Source organism: Leopardus geoffroyi, chromosome X, assembly GCF_018350155.1.
Source record: "Leopardus geoffroyi isolate Oge1 chromosome X, O.geoffroyi_Oge1_pat1.0, whole genome shotgun sequence".
In the NCBI taxonomy this organism is placed as follows: Eukaryota; Metazoa; Chordata; class Mammalia; order Carnivora; family Felidae; genus Leopardus; species Leopardus geoffroyi.
Window position 1 is genome coordinate 54,012,601 of NC_059343.1, and position 20,476 is coordinate 54,033,076.

General features: G+C 41.2%; 1 protein-coding gene across 1 annotated transcript in view; it reads right to left on the bottom strand.

Annotated features, from left to right (window-relative positions):
- The window catches only part of EDA2R (ectodysplasin A2 receptor), a 59,270-nt gene extending 56,313 nt beyond the window's left edge, over positions 1 to 2,957 (bottom strand). Inside the window, exon 1 of the mRNA XM_045471301.1 lies at positions 2,759 to 2,957. The gene's annotated coding sequence lies outside the window, so the exon portion shown is untranslated. The remainder of the gene's footprint in view (positions 1 to 2,758) is intronic.
- Positions 2,958 to 20,476: the final 17,519 nt, after the last annotated feature.

Genomic DNA, 20,476 nt, shown 5'->3' on the forward strand with positions numbered 1-20,476 from the left:
TTCCTCTTCCTGGGACACTGGACACACTTGGGGTCTCAGGATGTATGCTCCAGGAGTTGACAAGGGCATTTCCTTTACTATACAAAGGGTTAAAAGAAAAACTCCACCCAATCCGGTAGGGCCAAACAAGGACATGATTTTACACCACCCATTTTTTCCAACTGTCCCTTCCCAACCTACCCTACGATCAGGGGCCCCGACAAAGTCAGAGTTACCAACTACAGGTCATATCCAGAACCCGTTCTTCCCTGAGACGCATTGGCTAGATGTAGTAGATTCTATGTATGCTTGGCTAAATTCATCTCACACCGAGATTGTACAAGATTGTTGGCTGTGTTTAAACCCTAAACCCCCATATTATGTGGGAGTGGCTACAAATGCTAGCATTGGACAAGACATAGAGAAGCATGTCGTGAAATTGCTAAATCCAAGCATGACATTGTACCCTTGGGGTTCACAACCAATCTTAACCCTAAGAGACCTCCAAGGGCAGGGTTGGTGTATAGTGTCTCAAGAATATAATTGGCAGAACCTCCCTTACAAAAACTCTTGTGCAGAAGTGTATATTCCAAGTAGTTCAGATACTGATAGCGCCCAAAATATAGCATACCGAGCCCTTACTGGAGCCTGGTTTGCTTGCTCATCAGGAATTACCCTGTGCATTGCAGCCGCATACTTTGGGGTCGGCACCCAAGAGATTTGTATCCTAGTTCATATTCTCCCACAAATATACCTATATAGCAGAGAAGCAGGGAGAGAACATTTACGTCTATTCGAAGGACATTCCAGGGTAAAAAGGCCAGCACCAGTCCTCATTCCACTCTTGTGGGACTGGGAATTGTGGGATCCACAGCTATTGGAACTGCTGGACTCATTGTGGGGGACCAAAATTTCAAAACTGTAAGCAAGCAAGTAGACCAAGACCTAGGTTACTTGTAAACTTCAATTTCTCAGCTGGAACACCAAGTAGACTCTTTAGCCAAGGTTGTATTACAAAACAGAAGAGGGCTTGATTTACTCTTCATGAAGGAAGGAGGCCTCTGCGTGGTCCTCGGAGAAACGTGCTGTTTTTATGCGAACAATTCCGGAGTAATCCAAGACACTCTCAGTTTGGTCAGGGATAATCTTAGGACCAGAGAACTTGCCAGGGAGGCCAGCAATAATTGGTATCAGAATTTATTGTCTTGGCCCCCCTGGCTCACATCACTGCTCACCACCTTAGCTGGGCCACTGCTATTGTTACTTCTCGGGTTAACTATTGGCCTGTGCGTTATCAATTAGTTAGTACAATATGTCAAGAGGTGAGTTAGTGAAATAAAAATTATGATTATGTCCAATTATGTCCCCTTAGTTCCTAATGATAAGTCAAGGGATTGATTCACTGACAAGAAAAGGGGGAAATGTAAGGGTTAAATTGTAGTGTAGGGCTAACACTTAGCTTGGAAAATAACAGCTTTGTGTTGACACTGAAGGTTAAGAGATAACAGCCTTGCTTTACTCTTGTAAATTACACCTCATACTCTTGTAAATTAGGCTTCACCAATTAAGGAAACAAAAGTTCAAAGAAAAGAGCATCAGAGGCAGGGTCAAGGAGATCCACTGGTTGCAACTTAGAGGCAGAAAGTCTAAAATAAACACCTCATTAGGCAACTGTTTCTAACTCATCTGGAAACTGTTTCTTTGTTCTGTTCCCAGGTGATGATAAAACGATGTTATCGGCTATAAAAACTGTACCCCAGCTGTTCGAGGCCGCACTCTTATCAGAAGTGTTGGTCCCAATTGGTCAGTCTTGCCTCTCATTGTAATACTTTGTTGTGACTGTCACTGGTGCCTGTAGCATTCTGTTTCAGGAGTCCTGTGGATGCAACAATAGGAGAGGAAGACACGCCACATACTCTCTTGCCTAGCCACATTACATGACATGACACTGGCCAACACTGCCAACACCCGTCCAAACCAGACTTCGCAGTCTCTGCTTTCTGAGGTTTCTGGCGGGTCTCTTCTTGCCCCCTAGTTCTCACAGCTGCTTTAGCCCTGGCCAGTGTTTGGGGTAAGGCAGAATCAAAATATCACTGCCTTGGGCTGTTTCTAGAAGTGAGGGATCAAGTAAAACCTAGTAGGGTGGATGAAGGGGCAGACTGAAAGCCCCCAAATAGAGCCTGAGTGCTCTTTACACAAGCCCTGACTTGCCAAGGGGCCACGAGGGTGAGCTGGCAGCTGGACTTCCCTCCAGATGCTTAACATGTCTGATCCAACCCCTCCCTTTCATCTCCTAAGCTCCCAGCCTCCTTCTTTTACTAGGCTCTAAATCCCAGGTGCTCAGGGTGTTTGGACATGTCCAGGCATGTCTTCAGAAGCCCTATGGGTCCAGTAAAACCCTACACGGGGGGGGGGGAACTGTCCCTCCAAAGCCATTGGGGTATTAACCCAGGTCCCTGGCACCTTAGATAGTATTCTCTGAATACAGATGGATGGACAAACAGACCACTAAAATGTCTTCTCAGACACTTTGATTTTGTAGCCTTTTAACAAGGTCACCCTATCCTCATTCTGAGCTTCCACCCTTATGTCCCACAGGTCTGAGCTGCCTTGCCATGCCAGGGAGTGTTCCCTGACTTACCCTGTAAATTTATGAATGGATGGATCTTGAACCAGCAACAGAATTCCGGGACAAACATACCTCAGCACAGGCCAGACATATCACTAACCTCCCCACCGCCACACACACACACACACACACAGCCTCCAGCTTACATACCACGTTCACAGTAGATGAAATCCGTTGCAATCACTCAGGCTAATTTCACATCCATGTGTAGCAAGAACAGCCTAAATCTATTCTCCTTTTCTTTTATGTTATGCCTACTTCTCAGCCCCCCAGAAGCTCCCAAAGCTGCAACTAGATTACTTGAGTATCTAGGCATGGCTATGCAAAGAAGTCCCACCCCTGAAAGGGGCACTGCTGCTGGAAGGCAGAGAAGAAGAGGTAAACAGAGACCAAGCCACTCCTATGGAAAGAATCCAAAAGCTCCAGGGACTGTGGACAGGCAGGAAGTTAGGTTTTGCCTGGTCTGTGGGAACAGAGGGAGGGTCAAGTGGTTACAAGCATGTGCAGACTTCTTTTCTTGTAATTATTGCACAGTAGCATGCAGCTCAGCTCCTTGAAGTTCTGTACATGAATGTTAGCAGGCCTAGAATTTAATACAGGAAATTAGTGACAGAAAATTAATGATTTTCAGACAGAGGGAAAAGCCACTTCCCAGCTCTGGCCCTCCCTTTTCTTATATTCCTTTGTTCAGAATTTGGGAAGGAAGAAAGGAAATATAAAACAAAGGAAAATAATTCAAATTGAAGGAGAATTTGATTCTCTGCTCTGGGCCCCTGATTCTCTATACAAAGAATGGGCTGTACTAGACACTAAGGTGTTTTTGTTTCTTTTTTTGTTTGTTTGTTTTTTTGTTTGTTTGTTTGTTTGTTTTTTCGAGTAATGACACTGCAGGATCTCAGAGGCAGCAGTGGAGAAGTACTGGAATGTTACTAGTCCCTGACCTTGAAGAACTTGCAGAAGAATAAGGGAGATAAGACAGACTGGCTGCTGTCAGAGAACAGCACACAGTACAGAATGAGGGGCCAAACTGTGAGGTACAGGCTAGAAATGTAGCAAGGAAGCAGAGAAAAGGGAAAAATAAAAGAAGAAATATGTGCAGGGAAGGGAAATGCTCTTCAATAGATTGAGACGGCCTAAAAAAAATGTGGAGGAACAAATTGCATTTGCGTAAATGGAAAAGAAGCTTAAGCCAAAGCATGGAGAAGGGTCTAATCAATGTGCCATGTTCAGACTCTGGGGGGCCCCACTTGGTGTGGGCTGAGGCTGTATGCTAGGAGTTCAGGGTAAGGTCTCAATACATAGGCTGCAATGCCTTCAGTGGAAAAAAAAAAAAAGGGCTGAATAGGCTCAGAGGTGACTTTGAATACGTCCTGAGTGAACTCCAAATATGGCCTCTGGTTACAGCTGGGACAAGAATGTGGCCTTTTAGACTGCTACTATAGGTTCAGGCCTACAAGGACAGAAAACTGAGTTAGAATCCTAGGTCTTTCCCTCCTAGCTGTGTGAACTGGGGAATTACTTAACTCCTCCATGGTTCAGTATCCTCATCTGAAAAATGGGAACGATAGTAATCCTTTCTTCATAGGTTGTTTCCAGGATTGAATGAATTAATATATGTAATAGAACCTGAAACATGGGAAATGTTATATAACTAGATGTTATCATTATTTCCTTGGGTCTACAGTCGTTACACATAGGTAAAATACAAGTTTAGGAAGGCATCTGGAAGGAATACAGACTCTAGAATCCACAGGTCACTATTACAACTCTGGTTCTAACATCTACTAGCTGTTGGATCTTTAGTGGAGGACTTATCCTCTCTGAGGCTTAGTTGTCCCATATGCAGGTGGAGGCTAATACTTCTTTATGAAATTGTGAATGTGGAATGAGCCAATGTTCATAAAGCAAGGAGAATACAGTAGGTGCTCAAAGGAAATTCTAGAACCTAGAATTTTAAAAAAATGGGTGTGGCTGCAGGTTAGGCAACAGATTGGCTGGTGGTAGACACTGATTAGGATATTACTGCTAGGATCAAAGCAAAGCATAATAAGGGTAGGATCTATGTGATGAAAAGGGGGAATGGAAGCAGGAGAAATTGTGAAGTTAAAGTTAAAATCTGTGCTGTCAAGGGAGGACCTGAGTCTTCATGACAGAGTGTCACTTCCTCATATAAGCCTTACTTGCCCAGTCTTGCCTTTGTCCTTGCACCCTGTTAATTTCCTTACTGGCACTGAATTAAACCTATAATCATTTAATTAATTTGCTTACTTGTTTAATGTCTGTCCTTTCCCTTCCACTAAGTGATAAGCATCATGAGCTAATAATAATTCTTAGAGAGCATTTGCTATCTGCCAGGCATTCTTCACAAAATTTTGTATATATTAACTCACCCAGTCCTTGTAAATACCCTAGTACTAGCCACAACATAGAGATGAGAAAACTGAGGCACAGACTGACTTGCCCAATGTCAAACAAGTAGGAAATGGCAGGGCTCTGAAGGAGCCCGATACACAGCAGAGGGAACAAAACAAATTAATCAGAGGACTAAGATGCAAAAGACAAATTGGGAGAGCCCAGGAAGACTTTGAATATATTGAACTTCAGTTGTCAAAGAGCCCCATATGTTGAAATGTTTCACAGATGAAGAAATATTAATTGGGAACAAGGACTCTTTAGCCTGGGGACATTCTCCCACCTGGCACAACCATGCTGTCTTTTATTTTTTATTCATTTATTTTTAAGTTTGTATTTATTTATTCATTTAAGTAGTCTCTACACCCAACATGGGGCTCAAACTAATGACCCTGAAATCAAGAGTCACATGCTCTTCCAACTGAACCAGCCAGGCACTCCTATCTTTTATTTTTTTAATCACAAGTCCCTTCCAGCTAAGATGGAGCATGCTTCAAGGCCAGGATTAGGGGCCTTTCTACAAGTTCAGTCTCACAGGCTCACCCAACTTTTGTGCTCTCAGCATAAGTGCTCTACCTCTTATGATCCTACTTAGCAAACTGAGTATAAGAACCAGGAGCCATATTAGACCATTGACAACACTTACCTAAGTGAACTGAAGTGAAAGGACATTTGATGGTACATCAGCTAGGAGACAGCATAATCAAAATTTGCATTTGAAGAAAAGGTAGGAAGGAACATTTACAGAACATTTATAAGTCATGAAAATGTGTCCCTTTGTAGCTTACACCAGTCCTATGAGATAGGGATTACTATGCCCATTATACAGATTAAGAACCTTGTACTCCATAATGCTTCCTGGATGATAGGAGGAAGCCTGAGACAAAGGTACCAGGGAAACTTCAGGGTCCACAAGCTTTTTCCTCATTATTTGGAAAATGACCTTAGGCAGCATATATGAAACTACTGTACACCACCATAACTTGTCTAATAATACTATAATATTGACTAACCTTCACTAAACACTTGCTAGGTACTGTTCTAAGTGTTTTACATGGATTAATTTATCTCATTTTTACAAAAACCGTATGGAGCCAAAAACATTGGAATCATCCTTGTCTCTTCTTTTTTCTCACATCTCATACATATTCAATCCCTCAGCACAATTAATCAGCTTTGTCTTCAAAATATACTATGAATCCCACAACTTCTCAGCACATTCACTGCAACTACTCTGTTGCAAGCCACCATCACCTTTCAGTTGGATTACTGCCATAGCCTCAATAGGTCTTGTTCTTGAATTTACTCCACTCCAGTCAATTCTTAGCACAGCAGCCAGAGTGATCCTTTGAAAATGTAAGTCAGCTGAAGTCTACCAAAATCATTCCAGTGGCTGGCTTCTAAATCAGAGTAAAAGACAAAGTACTTAACAATAGTCTACACTCCTCCTGACTTCATCCCACCTCCACCATCCTATTCTTATATCTCTAATCTCATCTCCTACCACTGCCCTTTGGCCACCATATCCAACAGCACTGGATGCTTTGCTGTATCTTTCAACACTCAAAACATTCTTTCTTTCTTTTTTTTTAATATGAAATTTATTGTCAAATTGGTTTCCATACAACACCCAGTGCCCATCCCAACATGTGCCCTCCTCAATGCCCATCATCCACCCACCCCTCCCTCCCACCCCCCATCAACCCTCAGTTTATTCTCAGTTTTTAAAAGTCTCTTATGGTTTGGCTCTCTCCCTCTCTAACTTTTTTTTTCCCTTCCCCTCTCCCATGGTCTTCTTTTAAGTTTCTCAGGATCCACATAATAGTGAAAACATATGGTATCTGTCTTTCTCTGTGTGACTTATTTCACTTAGCATAACACTCTCCAGTTTCATCCACGTTGCTACAAAAGGCCATATTTCATTCTTTCTCATTGCCAAGTAGTATTCCATTGTGTATATGAACCACAATTTCTTTATCCATTCATCAGTCTGGAAAACAGTGTGGAGTTTCCTCAAAAAATTAAAAATCGCTATACCCTATGACCCAGAAATAGCACTGCTAGGAATTTACCCAAGGGATACAGGAGTGCTGATGCATAGGGGCACTTGTACCCCAATGTTTATAGCAGCACTTCCAACAATAGCCAAATTATGGAAAGAGCCTAAATGTCCATCAACTGATGAATGGATAAAAAAATTGTGATTTATAAACACTCAAAGCGTTCTTTAGACTGTGTTTGTACTTGCTGTTCCTTCAGCCAGGGCAACTCTTCCCTCGTATATCTACATAGATTTTTCCCTCATTTCTTCTAAGTATCTGCTCAAATTTCACCTTATAAGAGAGGACTTTCCTAAATACCCTATCTAATATAGAGTAATGGAATTGCCAAGGCCTTTTGGACTTTTCCTCAGCACCAGCCCCCAAGGACCTGAAGGGGGATATAAGGGTCCATAGAGTTAAGACTCTCAGCTCTGCCCTCTACGGGGAGCCATTCTGGCTCCCATACCTGAGCAGAAGTGAGGTTGAGTCAGCTCATTTCTGGGGAGATCTCCTACTCTTTAGGTGGGCAGGAGTCACTTAATGAACTCAAACCAAGTGCTCTCAGGTAAATGGTATTTTTGATTACACCTCACTGCTGGAATCAGACTGAAATGACATAACAGACAGGGACAACCTACCCCCTGCCTATCTTTGGGGCCAGAGATGCTCTTATGGGGCCCAGTGAGAGATTCAGGACCCCCTGATGCCATACTCATCTCTCTTTCAGAGGTTACCTAGGATCACTTGGGGGAATATTGGCCTTGGCAATATTGGCAGAAGCAGAGACCTAAGGCACCAGGGAATACTGAGGCATATGGGGCATTCCCTGTGGAATCTAGCATCTATAGGGATGTATATACCTGAATACCAAGATCAGTTCCTGGTGCCCTTTTGTCAGCCTATGTGATGTGTATAGATAACCATGGTCATCGATGTCTGAGGCATATACAACAGTCTTGGATCTTCTGAATTAGAAAGGTGGGGTATAAGAAAGAATTACTTCTAAGCCTGGGAGTTTTCAAAGTTCAGTTAAGTCCTAGTTTAATTAAACAGTCTTTTCTCTCATCCTTACACCTTTATTTCTACTTGCCCAAGATGGCTATTTCAAACTTACTCCTCTTATTCAAACACCCAACACTAATATATAATACCCAAAACTCCTAGTAGATAAGACTTCTTCTACAGTTTCACTGAGACCATAACATAGCACCATGCTAGAAACTTCTGAACAACCTCTTATGCCTCTACCTTCAAGCTTATCCTTGTCTTTATATGAGAGTTATTTTTGTTCCAGACTAATCTATCTGCCCCCACTTTATCTATTCTGCTTTGATTTACCTGCTATCTTCTCAGTCTCTCTTCCTCTGGATCATTCCCCTAAACTCTGTCTTTCCATTTTGAGCCAAGATTCTGGAAAGCGTTTTCCATAGTCATTGTTTCCATATCCTTACCTCTATCTCTTAATTTCTAAACTCACTACATTCTTATCTCTTCAGGATATCCCATGAATCCCTTACTGTCAAACCAATGGTTTCTTCCTGTCATCTTATTTGAATTCTCTGAAACATCCAAAATTATGTTTTTCTTTCCTTTACTGTCTAACTGCCTTGAATTTCATGGAACCCATGACTCCTGTTTCATTTCTTTTCTTTATAACTTTTCCCATGCTCTCCTTCTCCATTTGTCCCTCAAATGCTGAGGTTTTCCAAGCCCCCCCCCAACCCCCACCACACACACACACACACACACACACACACACACACTGGACTCCTTTCTTGATTCTAAGTTCTTTCCCTGGAACCTATGTGGCAGAGATCTTACCTGCCATCTCACTGATTGATTAATTCTCACACAGAAAACAGAACCTAAAGCATACTAAGGGTTCAATATATCCTTGTTGAGTAAATGAGTGAATAAACAACTGAATGGAGAATGTTCACCTTTGAATTAATCCTTCTTCAATGAACACCCTGACCTCAGGTGAGGCACCATACAAAGAAGATAGCCAAAAAGAACATTTATGCCTATACACAAAATACTAACAATAACCAACACTTGATCAGCACATGGATTAACTCTGTATTTCAGGCCCTGTGCTAAGTGTTGTACATGGAATATTTAATTTAATCTTTTAATAACCTTATAAGGTCAATATCATATTCTTCTTATTTTATAAATGAAGAAATTGAGTCACAGAAATGAGAGGTAACTTGTTCATGGGGCCACAACTGGTGACAACTGACCCGACTCCCAAGAATAGTTGATGTTTAATTATTTACTACTGCACTCAAAAGTAGAATCTTTCCTTTCTAATCAGACTTTTCCCATCTTCTCTGGACAGCTATTTTAAACCACTAGCTTTTTAAATAAGTTTTTACTTGGGATTTGGGCAAAAGATGGCAGCATAGAAGGGTGCTGAGCTCACCTCGTCCTGCTGATAACTTAGATTCCACCCACACCTGCCTAAATAACCCAGAAAACTGCCAGAAGACTAGCAGAACGGACTCTCTAATGCCAAGCTTAGATAAGAGGCCCAAGGAAGAGGGTAGGAAGGGGGCGGAGAGGTGGTGCACACTACACAGGCTGGTGGGAGGGAGCCAGGCGGTGGAGGGACAGCCCATTCGGCAAAGCAGAGCCCCTGAAGTCTGGCTTGCACAAGTGGAGGGGCCGGACTCCGTGAGTTCTGACAGCCAGCGGGACTTAACATCTGGAATGTTAAAAGTCAACAGCTCTGCTCGGAGAGCTGGAGGGCAAGAGGACACCGGGAGGGAGAGTTGTTGAGGCCCGGAAGACAGATCTCAGCTCAGCGGGAACAATGGCGCTGACAAGCGTCATCTCCCTCGCCCATCCCCCAGCCATAATCCCGAAGGGAACCAGTTCTCATCATCGAAATTGCTTGTGCCACGCAAACACCCAATGCTATGCTTCTGTGGATGGATCCCTCCCATGGGTTGGCCTGCCTCCTGGAACTGCAGGGGCCCTCCTGCAGGGGACCACCAACGGCAAAGCTAGCTAAGCCTTCCCTTCCCACCCCTTTGCACCTTGCAGATCCACACCAGCTAATACGCCAGATCCCATCAAAACAGCACCACAAGCCTAGTAGTGTGCAAGTAACCTGGACAGGGGCCATGCCACTCCACAGTGAGTCCTGCCCCTGGGAGAGGGGAAGATAAGGTACACACTAGTCTGACTGTGGCCCCAGCGGTGGGCTGGGGGCAGACATCAGGTCTGACTAAGGCACTGCCCACCAACGCAAGTTACTCCAAACAATACAGAGGAAGAGCCCTGCAGTTCCACGCCACTCCAGGAACTATCCAAAATGAAGAAACAGAAGAATTCTCCTCAAAAGAAACTCCAGGAAGTAGCGACAGCTAACGAACTGATCAAAAACGATTTAGGCAATATAACAGAAGATGAATTTAAGATAATAGTCATAAAATTAATCGCTGGGCTTGAAACAAGAATAGAGGACAGCAGAGAATCTATTGCTACAGAGATCAAGGGACTAAGAAACAGTCAGGAGGAGGTAAAAAAATGCTATAAATGAGATGCAAAATAAAATGGAGTTGACCACAACACGGATTGATGAGGCAGAGGAGAAAATAGGTGAATTCAAAGATAAAATTATGGAAAAAGAGAAAGCTGATAAAAAGAGAGATAAAAAAATCCAGGAGTATGAGGGGAGAATTAGAGAACTAAGTGATGCAATCAACCATAACAATATCCATATCATAGGAATTCCAGAAGAGGAAGAGAGAGAAAAAGGGGCTGAAGGTGTACTTGAACAAATCATAGCTGAGAACTTCCCTGATCTGGGGAAGGAAAAAGGCATTGAAATCCAAGAGGCACAGAGAACTCTCTTCAGATGTAACTTGAATCAATCTTCTGCAAAACATATTATAGTGAAACTGGCAAAATACAAGGATAAAGACAAAATTCTGAAAGCAGCTAGGGATAAACACGCTGTAACATATAAAGGAAGATCCATAAGACTAGTGGCAGACCTATATACAGAAACTTGGCAGGCCAGAAAGGAATGGCAGGAAATTTTCAGTGTGATAAACAGAAAAACTATGCAGCCGAGAATCCTTTATCTAGCAAGCGTGTCATTCAAAATAGAAGGGGAGATAAAGGTCTTCCAAAACAAACAAAAAGTGAAGGAATTCATCACCACTAAACCAGCCCTACAAGAGATCTAAGGGGAATTCTATGAGTAAAATGTTGCAAGGACCACAAAGTACCAGAGACATCACTACGAGCAGGAAACCTACAGACATCACAATGACTCTAAACCCATATCTTTCTATAACAACACTGAATGTAAATGGACTCAATGCTCCAACCAAAAGACATAGAGTATCAGAATGGATAAAAAAAAAAAGACCCATCTATTTTCCGTCTACAAGAGACTCATTTTAGACCTGAGGACACTTCAGACTGAAAGTGAGGGGATGGAGAACTATTTATCATGCTACTGGAAGCCAAAAGAAAGCTGGAGTAGCCATACTTATATCAGACAAACTAGACTTTAAACTAAAGGCTACAACAAGAGATGAAGAAGGGCATTATATAATAGTTACAAGGTCTATCCATCTGGAAGAGGTAACAATTATACATGTCTATGCGCCGAATACGGGAGCCCCCAAATATCTAAAACAATTACTCACAAACATAAGCAACCTTATTAATAAGAATGTGGTAATTGCAGGGGACCTTAATACTCCACTTACAACAATGGATAGATCATCTAGACACAGGATCAATAAAGAAACAAGGACCCTGGATGATACATTGGATCACATGGACTTGACAGATCTATTTAGAACTCTGCATCTCAAAGCAACAGAATGTACTTTCTTCTCGAGTGCACATGGAACATTCTCCAAGATAGATCACATACTGGGTCACAAAACAGCCCTTCATAAGTATAAAAGAACTCAGATCACGATACATACTTTCAGACCACAATGCTAAGAAGCTTGAAATCAACCACAGGAAAAAGTCTGGAAAACCTCCAAAAGCATGGAGGTTAAAGAACACCCTACTAAAGAATGAGTGGGTCAACCAGGCAATTACAAAAGAAATTAAAAAATACATGGAAACAAATGAACAGGAAAAGACAACAATCCAAATGCTTTGGGATGTAGCGAAGGCAGTCCTGAGAGGAAAATATATTGAAATCCAGGTCTATCTCAAGAAACAAGAAAAATCCCAGATACAAAATCTAACAGCACACCTAAAGGAAATAGAAGAATAACAACAAAGACACCCCAAAGGCAGCAGAAGAAGAGAAATAAGAAAGACCATAGCAGAAATAAACAATATAGAACTACAAAAAAAAAAAAAAAAAAAACCGTACAGCAGTTCAATGAAACCAAGAGTTGTATTTGAAAAAATAAACAAAATTGATACATGTCTAGCCAGGCTTCTCAGAAAGAAAAGGAAGAAGACCCAAATAGATAAAATCATGAATGAAAATGGAATTATTACAACCAATCCCTCAGAAATACAAGCAATTATCAGGGAATACTATGAAAAATTATATGTCAACAAACTGGACAACCTGGAAGAAATGGACAAATTCCTAAGCACCCACACACTTCCAAAACTCAAACAGGAAGAAATAGAAAATGAACTGATCCATAACCAGCAAATAAAATGAATCAGTTATAAAAAATCTTCCAACAAATAAGAGTCCAGGACCAGATATGTTCCCAGGGGAATTCTACCAGACATTTAAAGCAGAGATAATACCTATCCTTCTCAAGCTGTTCCAAAAAAATAGAAAGGGAAGGAAAACTTCCAGACTCATTCTAGGAAGCCAGCATTACTTTGATTCCTAAACCAGACAGAGACTCAGCCAAAAAAGAGAACTACAGGCCAATATCCCTAATGAATATGGATGCAAAAATTCTCAATAAGATAATAGCAAATCGAATTCAACAGCATATAAAAAGAATTATTCACCATGATCAAGTGGGATTCATTCCTGGGATGCAGGGCTGGTTCACCTTCTGAAAATCAATCAATGTGATACATCATATTAATAAAAGAAAACATAAGAACCATATGATCCTGTCAATTGATGCAGAAAAAACATTTGACAACATTCAACATCCTTTCATAATAAACACCCTCGAGAAAGTCGGGATAGAAGGAACATCCTTAAACATCATAAAAGCCATTTATGAAAAGCCCACAGCTAATATCATCTTCAATGGGGAAAAACTGAAAGCTTCCCCCCTGAGATCAGGAAAAGGACATGGATGTCTACTCTCACCACTGTTGTTTAACATAGTGTTGGAAGTGCTAGCATCAGCAATCAGACAACAAAAGGAAATCAAAGGCATCCAAATTGGCAAAGAGGAAGTGAACCTTTCACTTTTTGCAGATGACATGATATTATACATGGAAAACCTGATAGATTCCACCAAAAGTCTGGTAGAATGGATACATGAATTCAGCAAAGTCACAGGATACAAAATCAATGTACAGAAATCAGATGCATTCTTATACACTAATAATGAAGCAACAGAAAGACAAATAAAGAAATGGAACCCATTCACAATTTCACGAAGAAGCATAAAATGCCTAGGAATTAACCTAACCAATGATGTAAAAGATCTGTATGCTGAAGACTATAGAAAGCTTAAGAAGGAAATTGAAGAAGATATAAAGAAATGGAACAACATTCCATGATCATGGATTGGAAGAATAAATATTGTTAAAATGTCAATACTACCCAAAGCTATCTACACATTCTATGCAATTGCAATCAATATTGCACCAGCATTCTTCTCGAAGCTGGAACAAGCAATCCTAAAATTCATATGGAACCACAAAAGACTCTGAGTAGCCAAAGCAATTTTGAAGAAGAAGACCAAATCAGGAGGCATCACAATACCAGACTTTAGCCTCTACTACAAAGCTGTAATCATCAAGACAGCATGGTATTGGCACAAAAAGACACACAGACGAATGGAATAGAATAGAAACCCCAGAACTAGACCCACAAACGTGTGGCCAACTAATCTTTGACAAAGCAGGAAAGAACATCCAAAGGAAAAAAGACAGTCTCTTTAACAAATGGTGCTGGTAGGGCTGGACAGCAACATGCAGAACAATGAACCTAGACCACTTTCTTACACCATTCACAAAAAAACTCAAAATGGATAAAGGACCTGAATGTGAGACAGGAAACCATCAAAATCCTAGAGGAGAAAGCAGGAAAAAACCGCTCTGACCTCAGCCGCAGCAATTTCTTACTTGACACATCCAAAAGGCAAGGGAATTGGAAGCTAAAATGAACTATTGGGACCTCATGAAGATTAAAAGCTTCTGCACTGCAAGGAAACTATCAAAAAAACTGAAAGGCAACCAACGGAATGGGAAAAGATATTTGCAAATGACATATCGGACAAAGGGCTAGTATCCAAAATCTATAAAGAGCTCACCAAACTCCACACCTGAAAAACAAATAATCCAGTGAAGAAATGGGAAGAAACATTTATAGACATTTCTCTAAAGAAGACATCCAGATTGCCAGCAGGCACATGAAAAGACGCACAATGTCGCTCCTCATCAGGGAAATACAAATCAAAACTACTCTCAGATACGACCTCACACCAGTCAGAGTGGCTAAAATGAACAAATCAGGAGACTATAGATGCTGGCGAGGATGTTCAGAAACGGGAATCCTCTGTCCTTGCACTGTTGGTGGGAATGCAAATTGGTACAGGCGCTCTGGAAAAGAGTGTGGAGGTTCCTCAAAAAATTAAAAATTGACCTACCCTATGACCCAGCAATAGCACTGCCAGGAATTTACCCAAGGGATACAGGAGTACTGATGCATAGGGGCACTTGTACCCCAATGTTTATAGCAGCACTCTCAACAATAGCCAGATTATGGAAAGAGCATAAATGTCCATCAACAAGAAATTGTGGTTTATATACACAATGGAATACTAGTTGGCAATGAGAAAGAATGAAATATAACCTTTTGTAAGCAACATGGATGGAACTGGAGAGTGTTATGCTAAGTGAAATAAGTCATACAGAGAAAGACAGATACCATATGTTTTCACTCTTATTTGGATCCTGAGAAACTTAACTGATGACCATGAGGGAGGGGAAAGAAAGAAAAAAGAGGTTATAGACAGAGGGAGCCAAAACATAAGAGACTCCTAAAACCTGAGAACAAACTGAGGGTTGATGGGGGTTGGAGGGAGGGGAAGGTGGTTGATGGGTATTGAGCAGGGCATCTTTTGTGATGAGCACCGGGTGTTGTATGGAAACCAATTTGACAATAAATTTCATATTAAAATTAAATAAATAAATAAATAAATAAATAAATAAATAAATAAAGTTTTTACTCTGGCAACTAATTCCTAGTCTAGAAAATGAACTTCTCTTCATCAATAAAACAGATTCTGTTAAGTATGAAATCCCTCTACCAAGTCCCCTTATGCCTGTATTGCTCTCTCTTTCTTCAGCCACTCTGGCTTCTCCTCTGGAAGGACGGGAAAAGAGCATGCCCATCTTCCCCCCTTATGCCCCTTATGGACCACGCTTTATCTTTTAACCCTTCTCTCACTGATATCTTTATTATTCACCTTTCTTCTTGGGTCCAGCTCCTCTGTCCACAAACATATTGAAATTCCTCCCACTACAAAATAAAATCAAACCTTCTTACATATTGCCTTCTCCTCAAATAACAGCCTCCTCTCTCTTTCTTTCTCAGCCAAATTTCTGGTTACAGTAATCTCGACTCACTGTTTCCATGTTTTTTCATTCTATTAGATTCCGAATCTAATGACGCCTGGCTCATAGCTCTATTTTCTCTCCCTGGGTTCACAAGTGACCTCTTTAACTGCCAAATTTTAAGGAACATTTTCACTCATTTTTAAAATTTATTTGAAGTGTTTTGTCCCCAAAGCTGGGCACTGTTTTCTTTGGGAAACATTATTTCTTTTTCTGGAAAACATCACCGTCTACTGGTTTCCCTTTATGTCTCTAATCCCTCGTTCTCAGATTGTGTCCCTGGATGTTGTCTTTTATCTCACTCTATGAGATTAGTGACTTTGGGGCCCTCATGCCACTTTATACATATGATTTTAATTGCTCAAAGAACAGCCTTTTGAAGTAGGTATTATTTTCCTTATTTTACACATGAGGCAACTTAGGACCAGAGAGGTTAAGTGAATTACTCAAGAGCACACAGCAAATGCAAGATTAATCCAGTACTATAGTTAGAACCTAACTCTAAGCATGTCACATAATGCTGTGTTGCTCCAGTGAGTATAGCAGTAGAGTGGCTTTGGATTTTGAATTGGTATCCCGGATCTATGACTTACTAATTTATGTGCTACATGACCATAAGCAAGTACTTTAACAACTAAAAGTCTTAGTTCCCTCATCTATAAAATATGAAAAGAAACAAGGTGTCTGGGAAGATTAAAGAGGGACATTTGCAGACTTCTTGATCCAGTTCCAGATACAGGAACTTAATAATTGAGATCTGTTAGAATGATGGTGATAATGATGACTATAGTTATTAATCTTCTGCTCCACAACTAATTTTCTTACCCTTTGTCTAACCTTATTAGTCTTATTTTTGTTACTAGTTTCTATTTTTGTTTGTTTTTGCCTTACTCAAACCTCTTTTGAAAGAATATAATTTTGACTGATGCAAGTCAACACTCCCCTGTGTCTTTTTTACACACTACCTCTGCAGGCCTAGGCTTGGAAGCTCAGCACACACAATGACCAGAAGGCTGTGCAACTCTGACTATTTTACACATATATTTGTTGATAATATTACTTTAAAGTAATGGGTACCAAAGCCCTTTAGATTTATGTATACATGTACATATCTAATCCAAACTTTATAACAACAGGAAGGTGGTATTACTATTATGCCAATTTACTAATTGGAAAGGGAAGAAATGCAATCTCTTGAATGTGTACTATATGCAGGCACTGATAGGCAATTTAAACGTTATCTCACAAACATTAGAGCAATTCCATGATCTGAGGATTATTAGCTTCATTTGTAAGATGGAAAAAATGTACAAATATTACACTGTATGTAAACAAACTGTAATTTAAATACAGAGTTTTAAAAAGAAAAAAAATGGATATATAAAACATTAAATGACATCCAAATGAGTACAACATCGGTAAGCAGAGGTGTTGAGATATGAATCCAAATTTTCTAAGGCCAACCACAAAGCGTTTTTTGCTGCACCATGCTACTTCATACCTACAGACAGCCTTGTGGGGATATAAAAAACAAAACAAAACAAAACAAAACAAAACAAAACAAAAAAACTATCACTGAGAATGCAAAAAAGTTTGAGATAGTTCACTCTAAAATCCTACTTATAAAATAAGGGCCATAGGGCTTTACAACATCATTTTTGCAAAATTCCAGGGTTGTTTAGCTTGCTTTAATTCCCCCCACCCCCGAAAAAAACTGGAGCATGATATTCTTGGACAAAAATAAATAAATAAGTGAAGGAAGGAAGGAAGGAAGGAAGGAAGGAAGGAAGGAAGGAAGGAAGGAAGGGTAAAATTTATTGTTTTGAGTGGCAACATTAAGGGATATATAATCATATAAACAATTCATAATTGCATGAGATTTATCTAGTGTTGATAGGGCAGGTTCTAAGTTTCTTATTACTTTTAGTGTTGGTAAGACATCCAGACACTCATTGCACTACCACCCCACCATCACCGTGTTTGGTTTGAGAAGATTCAGGAAGATTTGGTCACTTTCTGCCAATATCTGAAGCGCTGTCATAGGGTAGAAGGAACAGATGAGATTTGTATAGCTTAAGGGAGCCAAGTGAGGATCTATGATTAAAAGGTACAGGCAGACAAATTTATGGTCAGTGTAAGTAATGATTTTCTAATAATCACTATGAAGGGTCAAGTCAGTCTCCAGAGCTCCAGATAACAGTTTCTTCTTCCATTTATCTCCACTAATATTATGTTGCCAACTTGGAGTCAGGCAGCCAGGGTCATTCTCCTCTGTGTCTGCCTCCAGCCTGTCTGGATTCAGAATGATTCTTCCAGGGGAGAGTTTAGACCTAAGATTTCCCTCAAACCATTCTCAAGCCCTTTCTTCAGGAAGGCTTTGCAGGGCTTGGCTGTGTTACCCTCAGTAAGTTGAAAATTGGCCCCTCATGGGAAAGCTCAAGGCCAACCAGGCAGGCTGGGGCTCTCACAGTCTGTTCTGGAGCAATTCTAAAAGATGATCTAAGGATGAAGTAGATTCAAGTTTAGGTGTAGAAGCTCAGAGTTACAGATTAGTCTCAGGGAGCTGGCCTCTTAAGAAATTCCCTAGAAACCAGTCAGCACCTATGAGTGAGAAGAAGGCAGTCTTAGGGCCTGGACTTAGAGATGGGGATAGGGCAAAGAGGAAAGATTGCCAGAAAAATGCCCAGTCTTCTTGGATTTCCAGATAATCTTGAGTACTCAATATTACTGACACGCTACAGTCAGGCCCTGTTCTAAATGTCTTAACTAATTTAATTTTCACAACAGCCTTATGAGAAAGTTACTATGACTATCATTCTTATTTTTCAGATGAGAAACCAAGAGACAGAGAGGCCAGTGAACTTGTTCACGGTCATACAGCCAGGAAACAGCAATGGATTCAAGAACTCTAATTCAGGTTTTTAACCATCAAAATAATCACTGGAAACTTGTTTGAAATACAAATGATCTAGTACCACCCCAAACATAATGAATCAAAATTTTCCAGGGGTAGGCCCAGAAATCTGTGGGATTTGTTTTGTTTTGTTTTGGCTTTTGTTTTTGTTTTTTTGCCTCTGGAAGATAATTTTATTTATGGATACCATTTGTGAAGCATTAGGAGAGAAGAAGTGAGGTGAGATCCAGACTCCAGGACATTGCATGGAGTGTGACCTTGTTGTCCTAGCACAGCAATGCACAAAACCTCACCCCCGCCAGGGTTGGGGGCCTTTAACTGCCTCTCAGAGCTCACCCTCTGTAGTTGGTAGTAAGTCCCACTGGTTCAGCCAGCAAATGCTCCAGGGCTTCCACTAGGTGTGGGCCCAGCCACCAACTTGGCTCAGTCTCCTGGACAGTCACTGGGTGTGTGAGGGACCACAGCTCTCCAGCCTCCACTGGTGCCCCAAGTGTTCCTAGGGACGGGCTGGCAGCCCTGGCAGTGAGTCGTATCCTGATGGTGCCACCAGAGCATCCTTGCCCCAGAAACCATTCACAGAGCCATGCAAGGACTCAGGAGTGGGGGTGTGGTCCCATCTAGGCTCTGAAATCTGTGTTTTAGCAATATCTTTGGGGGTAATTCTGATGCCCATTCAAGTTTGAATACCACTGTTCTAAAGCACTAAGTAAAATATTTTCTCTTTTTCCAAAATGTTTTTCCCATCCTTCCTGCACAGCTATTCTAAACATCTACCTTTTCCCTAGAGTCCTTCCTCGGGCATCTAGTTCAGTACAGGAAAATGGACCCCTCTCCAGAAAAAAAAGATTCTATTAGGTATGAAGTCCTTCCACCTATTTCCTTTGGCCTGTGAATTTGTCTCTCTCTCCACCCATCCTGGCCTTTCCTCTTGGTGGAGAAGGAGGAGAGTGTGTGAGCCTCTTCCTTCTCCCCTGACCCCTTTGGACCATGCTTTATTATTTTATTTATGTATTTATGTATTTAAATTCAATTTAGTTAACATACAGTGTTACAATTAGCATATAGTTTTGGTTTCAGGAGTAGAACCTAGTGATGCATCAGTTACATGCAACACTTAGTGCTCATTCCAAGAAGTGCCCTCCTTAATGTCTCTCACTGTTTTAGCCTGTCCCCCTACCCACCTCCACTCCAGCAACCCTTAGTTGTTCTCTGTATTTAATAGTCTCTTATGGTTTGCCTCCCTGTCTCTTTTTACCTTATTTTTCCTTCCCTTTCCCTTTCCATTTCTTTTTTTTTAATTTTTTTAATGTTTATTTATTTTTGAGACAGAGAGAGACAGAGCATGAATGGGGGAGGGTCACAGAGAGGGAGACACGGAATCTGAAACAGGCTCCAGGCTCTGAGCTGTCAGCAGGGGCTCGAACTCACGGACCGTGAGATCATGACCTGAGCCGAAGTCGGACGCTTAACCGACTGAGCCACCCAGGCGCCCCCCTTTCCATTTCATCTGTTGTGTTTCTTTTTTTTCAACGTTTATTTATTTTTTTTGGGACAGAGAGAGACAGAGCATGAACGGGGGAGGGGCAGAGAGAGAGGGAGACACAGAATCGGAAACAGGCTCCAGGCTCTGAGCCATCAGCCCAGAGCCCGACGGCGGGGCTCGAACTCACGGACCGCGAGATCGTGACCTGGCTGAAGTCGGACGCTTAACCGACTGCACCACCCAGGCACCCCTCATCT